Source organism: Rattus norvegicus, chromosome 14, assembly GCF_036323735.1.
Source record: "Rattus norvegicus strain BN/NHsdMcwi chromosome 14, GRCr8, whole genome shotgun sequence".
Classification (NCBI taxonomy): Eukaryota; Metazoa; Chordata; class Mammalia; order Rodentia; family Muridae; genus Rattus; species Rattus norvegicus.
Genome location: NC_086032.1, coordinates 60,034,564 through 60,050,974, shown reverse-complemented (window position 1 = coordinate 60,050,974; position 16,411 = coordinate 60,034,564).

Sequence of the window (16,411 nt, the reverse complement as noted above, 5' to 3'; positions counted from 1 at the left end):
ATTCTTCAAAGAGTTAGACAGAACAATTTGCAAATTCATCTGGAATAACAAAAAACCCAGGATAGCTAAAGCTATCCTCAACAATAAAAGGACTTCAGGGGGAATCACTATCCCTGAACTCAAGCAGTATTACAGAGCAATAGTGATAAAAACTGCATGGTATTGGTACAGAGACAGACAGATAGACCAATGGAATAGAATTGAAGACCCAGAAATGAACCCACACACCTATGGTCACTTGATTTTTGACAAAGGAGCCAAAACCATCCAATGGAAAAAAGATAGCATTTTCAGCAAATGGTGCTGGTTCAACTGGAGGGCAACATGTAGAAGAATGCAGATCGATCCATGCTTATCACCCTGTACAAAGCTTAAGTCCAAGTGGATCAAGGACCTCCACATCAAACCAGACACACTCAAAATAATAGAAGAAAAACTAGGGAAGCATCTGGAACACATGGGCACTGGAAAAAATTTCCTGAACAAAACACCAATGGCTTATGCTCTAAGATCAAGAATCGACAAATGGGATCTCATAAAACTGCAAAGCTTCTGTAAGGCAAAGGACACTGTGGTTAGGACAAAACGGCAACCAACAGATTGGGAAAAGATCTTTACCAATCCTACAACAGATAGAGGCCTTATTTCCAAAATATACAAAGAACTCAAGAAGTTAGACCGCAGGGAAACAAATAACCCTATTAAAAAATGGGGTTCAGAGCTAAACAAAGAATTCACAGCTGAGGAATGCCGAATGGCTGAGAAACACCTAAAGAAATGTTCAACATCTTTAGTCATAAGGGAAATGCAAATCAAAACAACCCTGAGATTTCACCTCACACCAGTGCGATTGGCTAAGATCAAAAACTCAGGTGACAGCAGATGCTGGCGAGGATGTGGAGAAAGAGGAACACTCCTCCATTGTTGGTGGGATTGCAGACTGGTAAAACCATTCTGGAAATCAGTCTGGAGGTTCCTCAGAAAATTGGACATTGAACTGCCTGAGGATCCAGCTATACCTCTCTTGGGCATATACCCAAAAGATGCCTCAACATATAAAAGAGACACGTGCTCCACTATGTTCATCGCAGCCTTATTTATAATAGCCAGAAAATGGAAAGAACCCAGATGCCCTTCAACAGAGGAATGGATACAGAAAATGTGGTACATCTACACAATGGAATATTACTCAGCTATCAAAAACAACGAGTTTATGAAATTCGTAGGCAAATGGTTGGAACTGGAAAATATCATCCTGAGTGAGCTAACCCAATCACAGAAAGACATACATGGTATGCACTCATTGATAAGTGGCTATTAGCCCAAATGCTTGAATTACCCTAGATCCCTAGAACAAACGAAACTCAAGACGGATGATCAAAATGTGAATGCTTCACTCCTTCTTTAAATGAGGAAAAAGAATACCCTTGGCAGGGAAGGGAGAGGCAAAGATTAAAACAGAGACTGAAGGAACACCCATTCAGGGCCTGCCTCACATGTGGCCCATACATATACAGCCACCCAATTAGACAAGATGGATGAAGCAAAGAAGTGCAGACCGACAGGAGCCGGATGTAGATCGCTCCTGAGAGACACAGCCAGAATACAGCAAATATAGAGGCGAATGCCAGCAGCAAACCACTGAACTGAGAATAGGTCCCCTATTGAAGGAATCAGAGAAAGAACTGGAAGAGCTTGAAGGGGCTCGAGACCCCAAAAGTACAACAATGCCAAGCAACCAGAGCTTCCAGGGACTAAGCCACTACCTAAAGACTATACATGGACTGACCCTGGACTCTGACCCCATAGGTAGCAATGAATATCCTAGTAAGAGCACCAGTGGAAGGGGAAGCCCTGGGTCCTGCTAAGACTGAACCCCCAGTGAACTAGTCTATGGGGGGAGGGCGGCAATGGGGGGAGGGTTGGGAGGGGAACACCCATAAGGAAGGGGAGGGGGGAGGGGGATGTTTGCCCGGAAACCGGGAAAGGGAATAACATTCGAAATGTATATAAGAAATACTCAAGTTAATAAAAAAAAAAAATTAAGAAGTCATCTATTTATCTATACAGCACCACTACAAGACAATGTATCTTTGTTGTTATGCAGGGATTTGGTCAAATGGTTGGCATATATATATATATATATATATATATATATATATATATATATATATATATATATGAAATCATAGTAATAGCAGGAATCTTCTCTAAACTTCAAATCTCGTAGGTCTTGCCTACCTGAGAAAATCCTTTGTAGATATAAATCCAAGGTATATCCATCTCAGGAAGATCACCTGCTAGTTTTTAGCTCCTCAGTGATGGCTCCTTACAATCAGGTATGAGTAATTTGGGTTTGGTACTAATAGCCATCAGCATCTGCTGGATAAGTGAAATGTCTGCTAAATCTTACTTATCTGCTGTGACTGAAATCCTATCAAATCAAAATACGAACAATGAAAATATCAAAACCTGTTTGAATACTCAATTCAATTGGTAAATTTCCATTTGAGGTTTAGAAAAAAACATATTAAACATCTGGACACAGTATGGTGATTAAGAAAACAGAGTTCTTTCTTCTGAACCAGGTGGAACATAGCACTTTCACTGTCTTCCTTCCAAGTGAAAAGAATGTGACTTTAGGATGTGAGAATTTAACATGTAGGATATGACTATGTCCTCCTTACTCTGAGTGACTTTAGCAATTCCACATGTTCTCCTTGTGCTGAAGACCAGCTGACATACTTTTATGTAGATTGCTGATAGGTTTAGTATGGCAAAAGGGTTAAGTACTCTAAGAAGGAGAAACTGTAGATATTATTATGGAATAAAAATCTGCTGACCTCATATTATTGACATAGTTCACCAAACATTGTATATCATTTGTATATTATACATTCAAACTTTTAGACTGCACTCTGTGGAATAGAAGTTAACAGAAATAGCAAAACTTCAGTTTATTTCAATTTCTGATAGATTTTATCTTAAGCATATCATTTTCTCTATTACTCATAAGCATACATTGGTTGAAACATCCTATTTTTATTTAACTAGTGATATAAAAAGTAAGCTATGCTTAAAATATTTATGCCTCATCTGGTAAATTTTGATTCTTTGGTGATCTATGAACACTAAACTACAATATAAAAACATTTATTGATTGAAAGTATTAAAAATGTATTAAAATCCCAAAGGATTAAAAGAATAGAGAAAAACTAATAGCTCTGCAGAGTCATAGATTTATAAAACATTGACTATAAAAATATAAAACACTAGATTCGTTTTCAAGGCTTTATAAATAGCTAAATTGAAATATGTTAGCTTTGTGGTTTTTACTCAATGAAATGTGTGAGAATTTTGATAAGGAATACAGCAGAAAAAAAGGAAAACATTTGATCATTGAGTGAATTAAATGATAAGACCTTCCTCTATTAAGTATTGGAAGTTATTTTATTTTGCTCCCATGTCATAAGTTAGAACATGAAATTTATCTTTCTTATCAAAATTCAGGAAGTTTAACAACTGTCTAGCTAATATACCAGGAACACTGTAGAAACTGTGATTCAAACATACTTACCTACATTTATCTATTCACAGTAATATTTAATGTTTGTTATGTTAAAACACTGCTTGTTGCTAACATTTCCTTCAAACCAGTAGAAGGGAAGCTAACATCCCATCCAAAGCATCTAAACTCTGATCAGTAACAGCAATTATTTTTTTAAAACATGTACTTTATCCTCCTATAAGTAATAAGTACTATGATTGTTAAACTCAATCTACATATTTACCACATATTTTATAAAATCAATCTGAATGAGCACACAGAAAAATAACAGCAATTTAGAAAATATACAAATATCAGTAATAAAGTGAAATTATATATTCTCTGATCAGGGAGAAATTTAATCATAACCATTTAGGTACAAAAAAATTCCACATTTCTGAAACAAAAGTGTAGTATCCTAGGTTTATGTAAAAAGAAAATAAAAACTGATATTTATTTCTGAGTATAAATTTGAACATTCACACCTATGCAGACTGAAAAGAATCAGTACAACTCTGAGCTCAGTGCTTACCCTTTTCCATTGGAAGTTTAGCACAGCTAATCACTTAGACCTCTTTCAGAACCAGGGCATGTTACTTGGAAGTTATAGGAAGTCAGTTAAGATTCCATGTTTTCACAAATGGGATCACTAGCTTTTTTCTTTTTTCAGGACTTCACTACTAAGGAAAGCAACCAATTTCTCTCAATTTTCACAAATCTAAAATTAAGAAAATATCCTTGTTTAAAATTGTCTATATTTGGGGGCTGGAGAGATGGCTCAACAGTGAAGAGCACTTATTACTTTTGCAGAGTACCAGTTTAATTCAGAGCATTCATTTCAGACAGATCACAATCGCACAATCACTGTGAACTCCAGCTCTTGGTGCTCTGACAGCTTCTCCTAGCCTCCATGAATACCTGCACTGGTGTGTACAAACGTACACACACACACACACACACACACACACACACACACACACACACACACACACTCACTCACACACACACACACTAAATAAAACTTACAATACTCTGTGACTGAAGTTTTCTGTATTTAGATAATACATAGAATCATACCCCCAACTAAACTTGAACTCATAAACACATTTTAGAGATGAAGAGAAGACAAAAATGTGATAATTCATGCTGTAAACAAAACAATGAATGACAATGAATAATGGGAAGATATATCAGCAGCGAGTTACCATGGTTAACGTAAATGGGAAGATAAAATAGATTTATTCTTTGTTTCCAAAGAGGAAGAATAAGAACTAAACAAAACTACCCCTCAATGCAAGGCAAAGTATATGAAAAATAGAAATTGAAGTGGGGAAATGCAAAATTTTAAGTCTATATATCTGAATGAGCACATCTTTATCATTATTAGCACCAAAAGAATGATTCCTATTATTAAAATTGCTATATCTGTATGGCATCTGTGAGGCTCTACAATCCAATGGTGATAAATACAAACTTGACATATATACCAGAAAGAGTAAGAGCTCTGTGTTCAAAAACACAGTATAGTAACTTGATTTTTAAAGTTTATATTACATTTTAGAATTAGGCAGGACAACGATCACCAAAGAAAGCAGAATTTGTGGGGAAAGTTTCAATGTTACTTATCTCTGGAACAACTGAAGTTTGGGTACAGAGAGAGATACCAATCAGACTTGGAGCCATGTGACTTGGTAGTCCTCCTCCTACCTCTATCCTCCATCTCTCTTTCTGTTCCTTTGTTTTGTGCGTGTGTCAGTTGCTTGAAAACAGTATGACACACTTCAGAATTACATTAAATTATCACTGATAAATTGCCATGGCTTTATGCCTTTGTCAGTGTTGTTTGTAGAAAGAAAAACACATTAGCTAACAGATATGATAGCAGAAAGTAATGTTGTAGTCCCTTGCTCTGCTTCTCTACTGGTGGTGTCTGGAGGCCTCAAGTACACGGATGAGGGGCTGGGCAAAGTCTAGGACAAGGAATTCTTAGTCTAAGTTTCGCTTTGAGGCATCAGAGCATGCCTTTAGCACCGAAACTGAAGGTGAAAGCCTAGCCTGGGACCAGCAGCCTCTGGTTTGGTTGAGAGTGAGTGCCCAGAAGTTTTGGTGAAGAAAGAATACATGCTTAGGGAATTTGAATGTAGTGCTCTTTTAGGTGAAGGCCTTCCCCATGGAAATCTTTGATGAAGCAGCTCTCTGAGACAATCTTAGCTTGTTCGTATTTCTTTATAGGGGGTAGATGTAAATGTGTATATGCTTTATTCAGAGTGAACCGGGGTTTATTTAGTATTGGAGGAGGACATGAGAATATCGAGGAAGGGAAGGTAACTGGCTGGAAGCTAAGGCTACAGAGATGCCTCATTAGCTTTTCCGAAGCAGTGTCACCTGACTGACTGCTTACGGTCACCACAGTTGTGTATTGTGGTTACATGCACTGAAGCAGGCACAGAGGCTGTAGGGGAGCAGCATAGCTCCTGCACTCTCAGATCTCTGTGATTTCTGCCACCTGAGTACTGTCCACCTAACCAGTTCTTATGCCTCTCTGGTGACACCATCCATATGCCTCACATAATGTTATGAAAATGCGATAGCTTGAATCATGTTTCAGGAAAGCTGGCAGTTTTACAGGCGTTATCTCCCTCATAGTTTACCATAGGGACAGTTTTTCACTTGAAGCAGGAGTGATAAGTTTTGAACAAGGTTCAGCTACATAAACAAATTCATTGCCGGAAGAATGGTTGGACGATTAATATCTAAATGTTCTTAGGAATGGTGGTACACTGACAGGGTGCCCATTACTTAGAAGACTTTAAAATTAATGTAGGGTTCTTGTTTTGTTTTGTTTTATTTTTAATACTTTTTTAAAGGTTTTATTGTAGAGGTTTTATTTTTACCTATGTCAGCATCACCGTCACATAAATAGAATAAGCAATAATACGTCCATTAGTGAAAGTCACAGAATGTCTAATTTCGTATTGTTTTGACCACTTTTTTTATTTATGCTATTTATTTTTTTTGAATTTAGAGAATACTTTATTAGTTTTTGTAATCAAACCCACGTAGATAAGACCTTACATATTTAATACAGTGTGTTACCCCTGTACAAATGGAAAAAACTTAAGTTCAACATTTCTAGACCAATATGGATGTTAATTTCTGTACAGTGCCAACTCAACACAGTAAACGGGGATACTTTTTTCGAAAGTTGACAGCACAGCTAAAGTTTCAAAAAATTCAAATTATATATATATTTATATTTATATAAAAAGACCAATAATAGCAGTGTGTTATGCATCAACAGCAGCAACAGCTTTTCCAGGTTCTGCAGTCATCTGAACAAAACTGTAGAGACATCCAGCACACTCCATTAAAAAAAAAAGTAAAAAAAACAAAACCCCGAGAAAACAGCACAGTTCTGTTACTCTTGTGGTACCTGGCACCATTTTTTTTTTAAAATTAGCTTCTCAATCATCATCTGGAAAGAAAACATTCTGAGCAACATCATTAAAAACAGCTCTGATAAAGCACGGTCACTACTACATATCATAAAGCAGGTACAAGCTATTTTACATACACAGAGGTATGATACAGTACTGTCCTACATCTATAATACTAGAGGATACAATTTAAAAGGCATTATTTGAGACTTGATTCTACTTTTCCAGCAGAGGGCCCAAAGGATGTTGTGACATAGCTTTGTAAAGAAACATACTCTAGACAGGATTTCCTTTCACTAGTGGCACAGTTCTAAGGATTCATTCTCTCCATGAATGTCAGCTAAAACCGTTATTAAAAAAATGAAATATCCCTAAAACAAAACCGTATAACCACCGGATTCACATGAAGATGACCTAGTGGAGACAAGCTGGACCTCACCTTACCAACAAGCTATCAAATCTGTTATGTTTAAACAGTGAGACCTCCAAGGAAGGAGATGCCAAGTAGTGCTTCAAAGCTTCGGACCACAATCAAACACAGCATCCTTTTCAACAGAAGCAGAAGCTCATCTGAATATGCTCAAGGATGCTGACATCAACATTTAATCATCTCCTCACTCATCCAGGAAGAAGGGGAGATCAGTTACTACTGTACTTTATTGTGTTCAACCAAATCACCATGTTACAAAAATAGCAAGCTGCCATAATAAAAAATAAGGCTCCTCTATCCAGCACCAGATAGCATCATTTTACTTTCAAGCCTAGAAATTGCACACTTGTATATAAACCAACCGAAGATGAGGATTGAGAGTTCATCTTGGTAGATTTTTCCTTTGATGAATATGAAGTGTCCTTCCTTATCTTTTTTGATGACTTTTAATTGAAAATTGATTTTATTTGATATTAGAATGGCTACTCCAGCTTGCTTCTTCTGACCATTTTCTTGGAAAGTTGTTTTCCAGCCTTTCACTCTGAGGTAGTGTCTGTCTTTGTCTCTGAGGTGTGTTTCCTGTAGGCAGCAGAATGCAGGGTCCTCATTGAGTATCCAGTTTGTTAATCTATGTCTTTTTATTGGGGAGTTGTGGCCATTGATGTTGAGAGATATTAAGGAATAGTGATTATTGCTTCCTGTTATATTCATATTTGGATGTGAGGTTATGTTTGTGTGCTTTTCTTCTCTTTGTTTTGTTGCCAAGATGATTAGTTTCTTGCTTCTTCTAGGGTATAGCTTGCCTCCTTATGTTGGGCTTTACCCTTTATTATCCTTTGTAGTGCTGGATTTGTAGAAAGATATTGTGTAAATTTGGTTTTCTCATGGAATATCTTGGTTTCTCCATCTATGTTAATTGAGAGTTTTGCAGGATACAGTAACCTGGGCTGGCATTTGTGTTCTCTTAGGGTCTGTATGACATCTGTCCAGGATCTTCTGGCCTTCATAGTTTCTGGCGAGAAGTCTGGTGTGATTCTGATAGGTCTGCCTTTATATGTTACTTGACCTTTTTCCCTTACTGCTTTTAATATTCTTTCTTTATTTTGTGCGTTTGGTGTTTTGACTATTATGTGACGGGAGGTATTTCTTTTCTGGTCCAATCTATTTGGAGTTCTGTAGGCTTCTTGTATGCCTATGGGTATCTCTTTTTTTAGGTTAGGGAAGTTTTCTTCTATGATTTTGTTGAAGATATTTACTGGTCCTTTGAGCTGGGAGTCTTCACTCTCTTCTATACCTATTATCCTTAGGTTTGGTCTGCTCATTGAGTCCTGGATTTCCTGTATGTTTTGGACCAGTAGCTTTTTCTGCTTTACATTATCTTTGACAGTTGAGTCAATGATTTCTATGGAATCTTCTGCTCCCAAGATTCTCTCTTCCATCTCTTGTATTCTGTTGGTGAAGCTTGTATCTACAGCTCCTTGTGTTTTCTTTTGATTTTCTATGCCCAGGGTTGTTTCTATGTGTTCTTTCTTGATTGCTTCTATTTCCATTTTTAATTCCTTCAACTGTTTGATTGTGTTTTCCTGGAATTCTTTCAGGGATTTTTGTGTCTCCTCTCTATGGGTTTCTACTTGATTATTTATGTTTTCCTGGAATTCTTTCAGGCATTTTTGCAATTCCTCTCTGTAGGCTTCTACTTGTTCTCTAAGGGAGTTCTCTATGTCTTTCTTGAAGTCCTCCAGCATCATGATCAAATAAGATTTTGAAACTAGATCTTGCTTTTCTGGTGTGTTTGGATATTCCATGTTTATTTTGGTGGGAGAATTGGGCTCCGATGATGCCATGTAGTCTTTCTTGGTTTCTGTTGCTTGGGTTCCTGTGCTTGCCTCTCGCCATCAGATTATCTCTAGTGTTACTTTGTTCTCCTATTTCTGACCGTGGCTAGACTGTCCTATAAGCCTGTGTGTCAGGAGTGCTGTAGACCTGTTTTCCTGTTTTCTTTCAGCCAGTTATGGGGACAGAGTGTTCTGCTTTCGGGCGTGTAGTTTTTCCTCTCTACAGGTCTTCAGCTGTTCCTGTGGGCCTGTGTCTTGAGTTCACCAGGCAGGTTTCTTGCAGGGGAAAAGTTGGTCCTACCTGCGGTTCCAAGGCTCAAGTTTGCTCGTGGGGTACTGCCTAAGTCCTCTCCGCTGAGGCAGCAACCGGGAAGATCTGCGCCGCTCTTTCCGGGAGCCTCCATGCACCAGGGTTCCAGATGGCATTTGGTGTTTTCCTCTGGCGTCTGGATGTGCACAGAGTGCAGTCTCTTCTGGTTTCCCAGGCTTGTCCGCCTCTCTGAAGGTTTAGCTCTCCCTCCCACGGGATTTGGGTGCAGAGAACTGTTTATCCGGTCTGTTTCCTTCAGGTTCCGGCGGTGTCTCAGGCAGGGGTCCTGCCGCTCCTGGGCCCTCCCCTAAGGGAACCCAGAGGCCTTATACAGTTGCCTCTTGGGCCAGGGATGTGAGCAGGGGTGGGCAGTGTTGGTGGTCTCTTCCGCTCTGCAGCCTCAGGAGTGCCCACCTGATCAGGCGGTGAGGTCTCTCTCCCACGGGGTTTGGGAGCAGAGAGCTGCTGCGGGCCGGGATCCGCGGGTGTGGGACTTCCGGTGTATTTTTAATACTTATTAGTTTTCTGCTTCCTCATATAGTGGAGTTGAGAGGATCATAAGTCTTTTACTAAAATACAAGATGTTACATCAGGAAATGTTAAAATGAGTTTAAATCAACAAGGTTTTAAAAATCAAATTGACTCATTTTTAAAGTGAGTTAAAGTCAAAATGAGTTATCATCAGAAGGAGGCTGAATTGGGTCATTTTAATAAAACTCGAGAAAGAAGGAAGAAGTTGATGAAGCTTGGCAGTCTCATCATTACAAACGTTCTCTGCTGAGATAATGAACTCTACTGTAGCTCTTCTTATTCTTAAAAGATGATAGCACAGAGTCGTTGTGCAAAATCTCTGAATGAGGGGACAATTCATCCTGACTACAGACTCTTTCACTGGAGACTAAGAGAGACAGATGCCTAACTTCATAGCAACCCTACCATATTCAAAGAAGAACACAGTAAGAATGGTGTGTTTCCATTTCTAATGTCTGAACAATGCTGTCAGAAAAATTGAAAAATGGCAGGAGATTTGTAGAAGTTAGTTATTTGAATTAACTTACTCGAGTGTTAAAATTGAAAATTCAACAAGAAGGGTTTTCTTCAAAATCACACAATCAGCAAGACTTAGTTGTTCAACTCAGTTCTAACAAAAGAAATTGTTTGACATATTTCTGAGGTACAAAGGACAGTGCTCCACACATATTCTCATCACTGCTGCCCGCTACCTACTCTCACTGACTCTAGAGGGTGTTTCTTGACCAGATAACCAGTCTTTAATTTAGTTAACTTCCTTTCTATTAGTTAATTTCCCAACATACTTTAATCTCCATTATTTTATTAAAAATACTTGATTCTATCAAGAATATTGACTTTGGATCCACGAATTACCTTAGCATCCAAAAATGCTAGTTTCAAGCTGTTCCTCTATTGAAAGAAATTTTGGTTGCCATTGATTAAATATAGCAATTTCCCAGAAGTTAATGTTGAGGCTATGTATTAACAACTACTGAGAACTTTTAGAGATCTTATAGCATTAAGGAACCTTAAAGTACCTGTTTACTATGTAAATAAGTGCCATCTTTAAAGGGTGATGGCTAATGATCTCACATAACTGTTTATACAATGTGATAGTCTTATATAATAGTGACATGACTTGCTTGCTTATAGGGTTAGGCATGAATAAGTGCCCAAATTCATGACTGGATTTGAAAAACAGCAGTTCAAGAACTTATTTGATTATGAAGGGTTCAGGAGAAACACAAATCTAGTTGCGTTTCCTATGAATGTTCCTTGAGGGTAAAATTGTGATATAATATTTGCATTCACATTCTAATACTCTAAAATAGTTTAAGAGGTCATTTTACTGTCTTTTGGATACTAATATCTGTGAGTTAAATTTCTCATATACATAAATATGAATATACATGTCTGGTTTGAATCTTTCTCAACTGTTCTAAGTGGACATTTCAATAAATGCTGTATTATTCTTTTTTGTTTTTTTCCAGATTTTATTGGTTATTTTATCTATTTAAATTTCAAATGCTTTCCCCTTTCCAATTTTTCACTCTGCAAACTCCCTATCCTATACACTCTCCCTAAAGCCTCTTTGAGGGTGCTTCCCCAAACCGACACCCATTCCCACTCACCACTCTAGCATTACCCCTATGATGGGTCATTTAGCCTCCATAGGACCAAGGGCCTCTCCTCCCTTTGATACTAAATAAGGGCATCCTCTGCTACATATGCAGCTAGAGACACAGGTTGCTCCATGTGTACTCTTTGGTTGGTGGTTTAGTCCCTGGGAGCTCTGAGAAGTCTGGTTGGTTGATATTATTATTCTTCCTATGGGTTTGCAAACCCCTTCAGCTTCTTCAGTCCTTCCTCTAATCCTCCATTTGGGTACCCATGCTTAGTCTGGTGGTTTTTATTACATTACCTTATTATTCTCTTTCCCAGGGATGCATTCTAACTATACATGCTTCCATGGTTTAGAAGTTGATAGTGCTTAAGGAGATAATCATTTGAGAACGATGAGAGAGGCACCAAATTCTATTTATTATTATTATTATTATTATTATTATTATTATTATTATTATTATTATCCAAATCATACCACTTATCCCAGTATTCTCAGTGACAAAACATTATTTTGCAACCCTAAAACTTCTCCATGCTGTGGATAAAGGCATGTTCTAACATACTTGAAAGATGTTTAATCTTGAATAAGAAAATAGCATCTTGTGAGAGATACTTGCTCAATAAAAGGGTTTCAGCAGATTTATCCTTGCAGTCTCTTAGGAATAGCCTGTGAATGCATGTGTTTCATTTTTCCAAATGCTCATTCAAAAAAACTTTAGGGTCTAAGCCAGGGTGCTATCATTCTTCTAATTTTATTTTTCATATTTTGAAGTTACAATATGATTACATCATTTCGTTTTTCCTTTCCCACCTCTAATCTCTCCAATGTACTCTTCCTTAACATATCAAATTCTCCTTATAGATTGTTAAAATTCCAACCTATGAATGTGGTCCTTTCATTAGTTGATCATTTTTCTCATCTAAGTATAAACTATATTTACTTAACATGCATTTAAAAAATAATTCACCTACAAATAACATGATTGAGGCATGATATGTAAAGCATGTCCATGTTGGAGGGAAAACCTACTTTTAAGTACCAATAGCACTGTGATGGTGTCAATTACTTTAGATTAAGTTGTATATATGGTTCTTTGGCCTACAGTTCTTTCTTTTTCCATTTTTTAATGTATATCTTTTAAATAAGAAAATAAAATATAACCACATAAAACAAAAGTTAACACATAAGAATTGGGCAAGACTGTGGTGGTTTGAGTATGCCCAGTCCAGGGAGTGATACTATTTGGAGGTGTGGCCTTGTTGGAGTAGATGTGCCATCATGGGCTTAGGCTGTAAATTCCTCATCTTAATTCCTGGAAGTCAGTCTTCTACTAGCTGACTTCAGAAGAAGATGTAGAACTTTCAGCTCTGCCTGCTCCATGTCTGCCTGGATGCTGCCAGGCTTCCATCTTGACGATAATGGACTGAACCTCTGAACCTGTAAACTAGCCCCAATTAAATGTTGTCTATGAATTGCATTGGTCATGGCATCTGTTCACAGCAGTAAAACCCTAACTAAAACAGAAGTTTGTACCAGGGACTGGAATATTTCTGTAATAGGCCTGAACATCGTTTCTTTGGAAGAATGTGGATTTTGAGACTTTGGATTTGGAAAGCAGTGGAATTCTTTAAGTGTGGCTTAGTGGACTATCCTAGTAGGAATATGGAAGACTTTGTTGCCTAGAAACTTTTGACCTGTGCAGTCCTGGCCCAAGAGGGTTCAGTAGGGAAGAATTTAAGTATGTAGTATAGAGACTATTTTGTGGTATTTTGGTGAAGAGGTGGCTACTTTTTGCCCTTGTCTGAATAGTCTATCCAAGACTAAGGTAAAGAGACTTACATACACTGGATTGATAAAGAAGTCTCAAAAGAGCCCAGTAGACACTTTGTTCTTTGGTTAAGTCTTGTGCTGACCATTTTGAACAAGCATAGCAAGCTTAGAAAAGGAAAATATAAAATATATGGTTTGTATATTAAAGGGGCACCAAAAAGTGAAATGGAGCTGAATCCCATGTTTATGGATATTAAATTGAATTAAAAGAGTAGTGACATTGGAGAAAGATCCTACTCAGCTAAATTTAGGTTCAGGCTTGGTAGCACAAGCCTTTAATCCCAGGGGGCAAAGGCATAGAGAGCTCTGTGTTAAAGACCAGCCTGATACAGAGCAAATTCCAAGTAGAGAAAAACTTAAATCCAGGCATTGTGGACCACATCTTTAATCCCAGTGTTTAGGAGACAGTTATGCAGATTTCTGATTTTAAAGTCAGTCTACAGACTGCCAAACTTAGGCAGTGAAGGAGTTAGAAAACAGAAATCTGGCAGTAGAATAAGACGGGCAGGGGGTCATGTTCCAGCCCCAGAATGCAATAGAACTCAGAAGCTTTGGCCATGTGGATGGGACTTTAGAGTCAAGAATAGAATGGACTACTGGGACAATTAATACTGGTTAGCTGGAGCTAAGAAATTAGCATCACTGAAAGAAATCTTCTAGAAAATGTTTTCTGAGACCAGCATCACTAAGGTGAAATGTTGTGGAAGGAGCTGTGTTCCAGAGATAGACAAGGTTGTACCTCATGCTGCAGCTGTATTTGGTAATGTAGTAAGAATCACCAAGTTAGAACTGGTTTTGAAGGCAGGCAGGAGTCATGAAGAGGAGATAAGTCTTGCCACTGTGCAAGGCCAGGGAAGGCCACTGCTAAGGTGTAGTCTCAGTGGCAGATAATAGCCAAGGGCTGAAGTTGTCATGAAAGGAAGTTGATGCTTTGCACCATGAAGAGAGCATATGAGAAGCTACTGTTGAAATCTAGTTGCATCAGAAGTCCCCAGTGTATTGGGAATTCCCGTACCATAGAATGATCACCAATCACAGCAGCAGTGAAGTGGAGCCAAACAGAGACTACAGTGCTACAGAGGGCAGTGGTGGAGATGTGACTCAAACCCTCCGGAGCAGTCTAGAAGATCACATGTGGATCTTGGACATTGGAACAAGAAGCTGTGAAACTAAAGTTTACTTGTATACCCCATGCTGTTAAAGATGCCAGAAACATCGGATACTTGATAAGGAAAGCTGAAAGGGAGTAGAATAAGCCCAGGAGAAAGAACATTGCTGCTGTTGACAAAGATGAAAAAGAAGTGGAGACCGGACGACTGTTTCAATTTCAGAAATATAGATGCAGAGTTTGGAGTTTGTCTAGTTTTTTTTTTTTTGTTGTTCCTTATTTGCTTTCGGGATTACAGTTTAGTGATTGGACATTGGACTTTTAACACTGTTGAGACTGCTATAAATTATGGGGAATTTAGAGGAATAAATGTACTGCTTTTTATTATGCTATGGCTAGGCATGATCCCCACAGTCTTGTGTGTTTGAACAAGCCTATGGGTTGTAGGGAGTGGAATGTTGTGGATTGAGTATGCCTACCATACTTAATAGTAGCAGTATTTGGAGATGTGGCCTTAGAGTAGGTGTGGTCTTTGTTGAAGTATGTGTGCCACTGTGGGCTTGGGCTTTAAAACCCTCATATTACTGCCTGGAAGTCAGGCTTCTAGCAGCCTTCAGATAAAGATGTAGAACTCTTAGCTTTGTCTGTACCATGCCTGCCTAGATGTTGCCATGCCCCTACTGAAAGACCACCGGGGTGGGGAAGACCCCCACTCAAATCTCGAGATGACGCAACCCCCAAGAACTCATAAGAAACTGGTCTTGAGTTAATAAACAAGAGGTGTATTTGAGGAACCAGAGCTCTGGGGATGACACGTATCTCACACAGGAGACAGAGGAGTTGACCCCGAGCCCAATTAGGGGAAGGTATTTATAGGGAACATTACATAGGCAGTTGGCAACAGTCACACAAAGCAATTTCATTGGTTTGTAATTTGGGGTCAGTTCAACTCTAGGCCACTCTGCTTCTGGGACAAGCTGACCTTAGTTCTTGTTTTTTTTTCAGGACTGTTGAGTCAGGCCTTATCGAGGCCAGATGGTTTGTGGTGGTTATAGCCAGGTTACATCCCCAAAACATGTTATGTTATTCTTTGTTGTGAGGTGCAATGTCCTCACAGCAGGATCAGTGGGGAATAGTTTAAAATCTTTATTCTTTCACTACCTTGATGATAAAGAATGAAACCTCTGAACCTGTAAGCTAGCCCCAATTAAATGTTATCTACAAGTGAGTTGCATTGGTCATGGTATCTTTTCACAGGAGTAAAATTCTAATTAAGACATAAAGACATACAAGACAAAAGGGGTCAAGAGATCACTTGTTTGAACACTCAGAAATCTCATAAAGATACTAATGGGAAGTCTTTTTTTTCCATCTTTATTAACTTGAGTATTTCTTATTTACATTTCGATTGTTATTCCCCTACCCAGTTTCCAGGCCAACATCCCCCTAACCTCTCCCCCTCACCTTCTCTATGGGTGTTCCCCTCCCCATCCTCACCCCGTTACTGCTCTCCCCCCAACAATCACGTTCACTGGGGGTTCAGTCTTGTCAGGACCAAGGGCTTCCGCTTCCACTGGTGTTCTTATTAGGCTATTCCTTGCTACCTACGAGGTTGGAGCCCAGGATCCGTCCATGTATAGTCTTTGGGTAGTGGCTTAGTCTCTGGAAGCTCTTGTTGGTTGGCATTGTTGTTCATATGGTGTCTGGAACCCCTTCAAGCTCGTCCAGTCCTTTCTCTGATTCCTTTAACGGGGGTCCTGTTCTCAGTTCAGTGGTT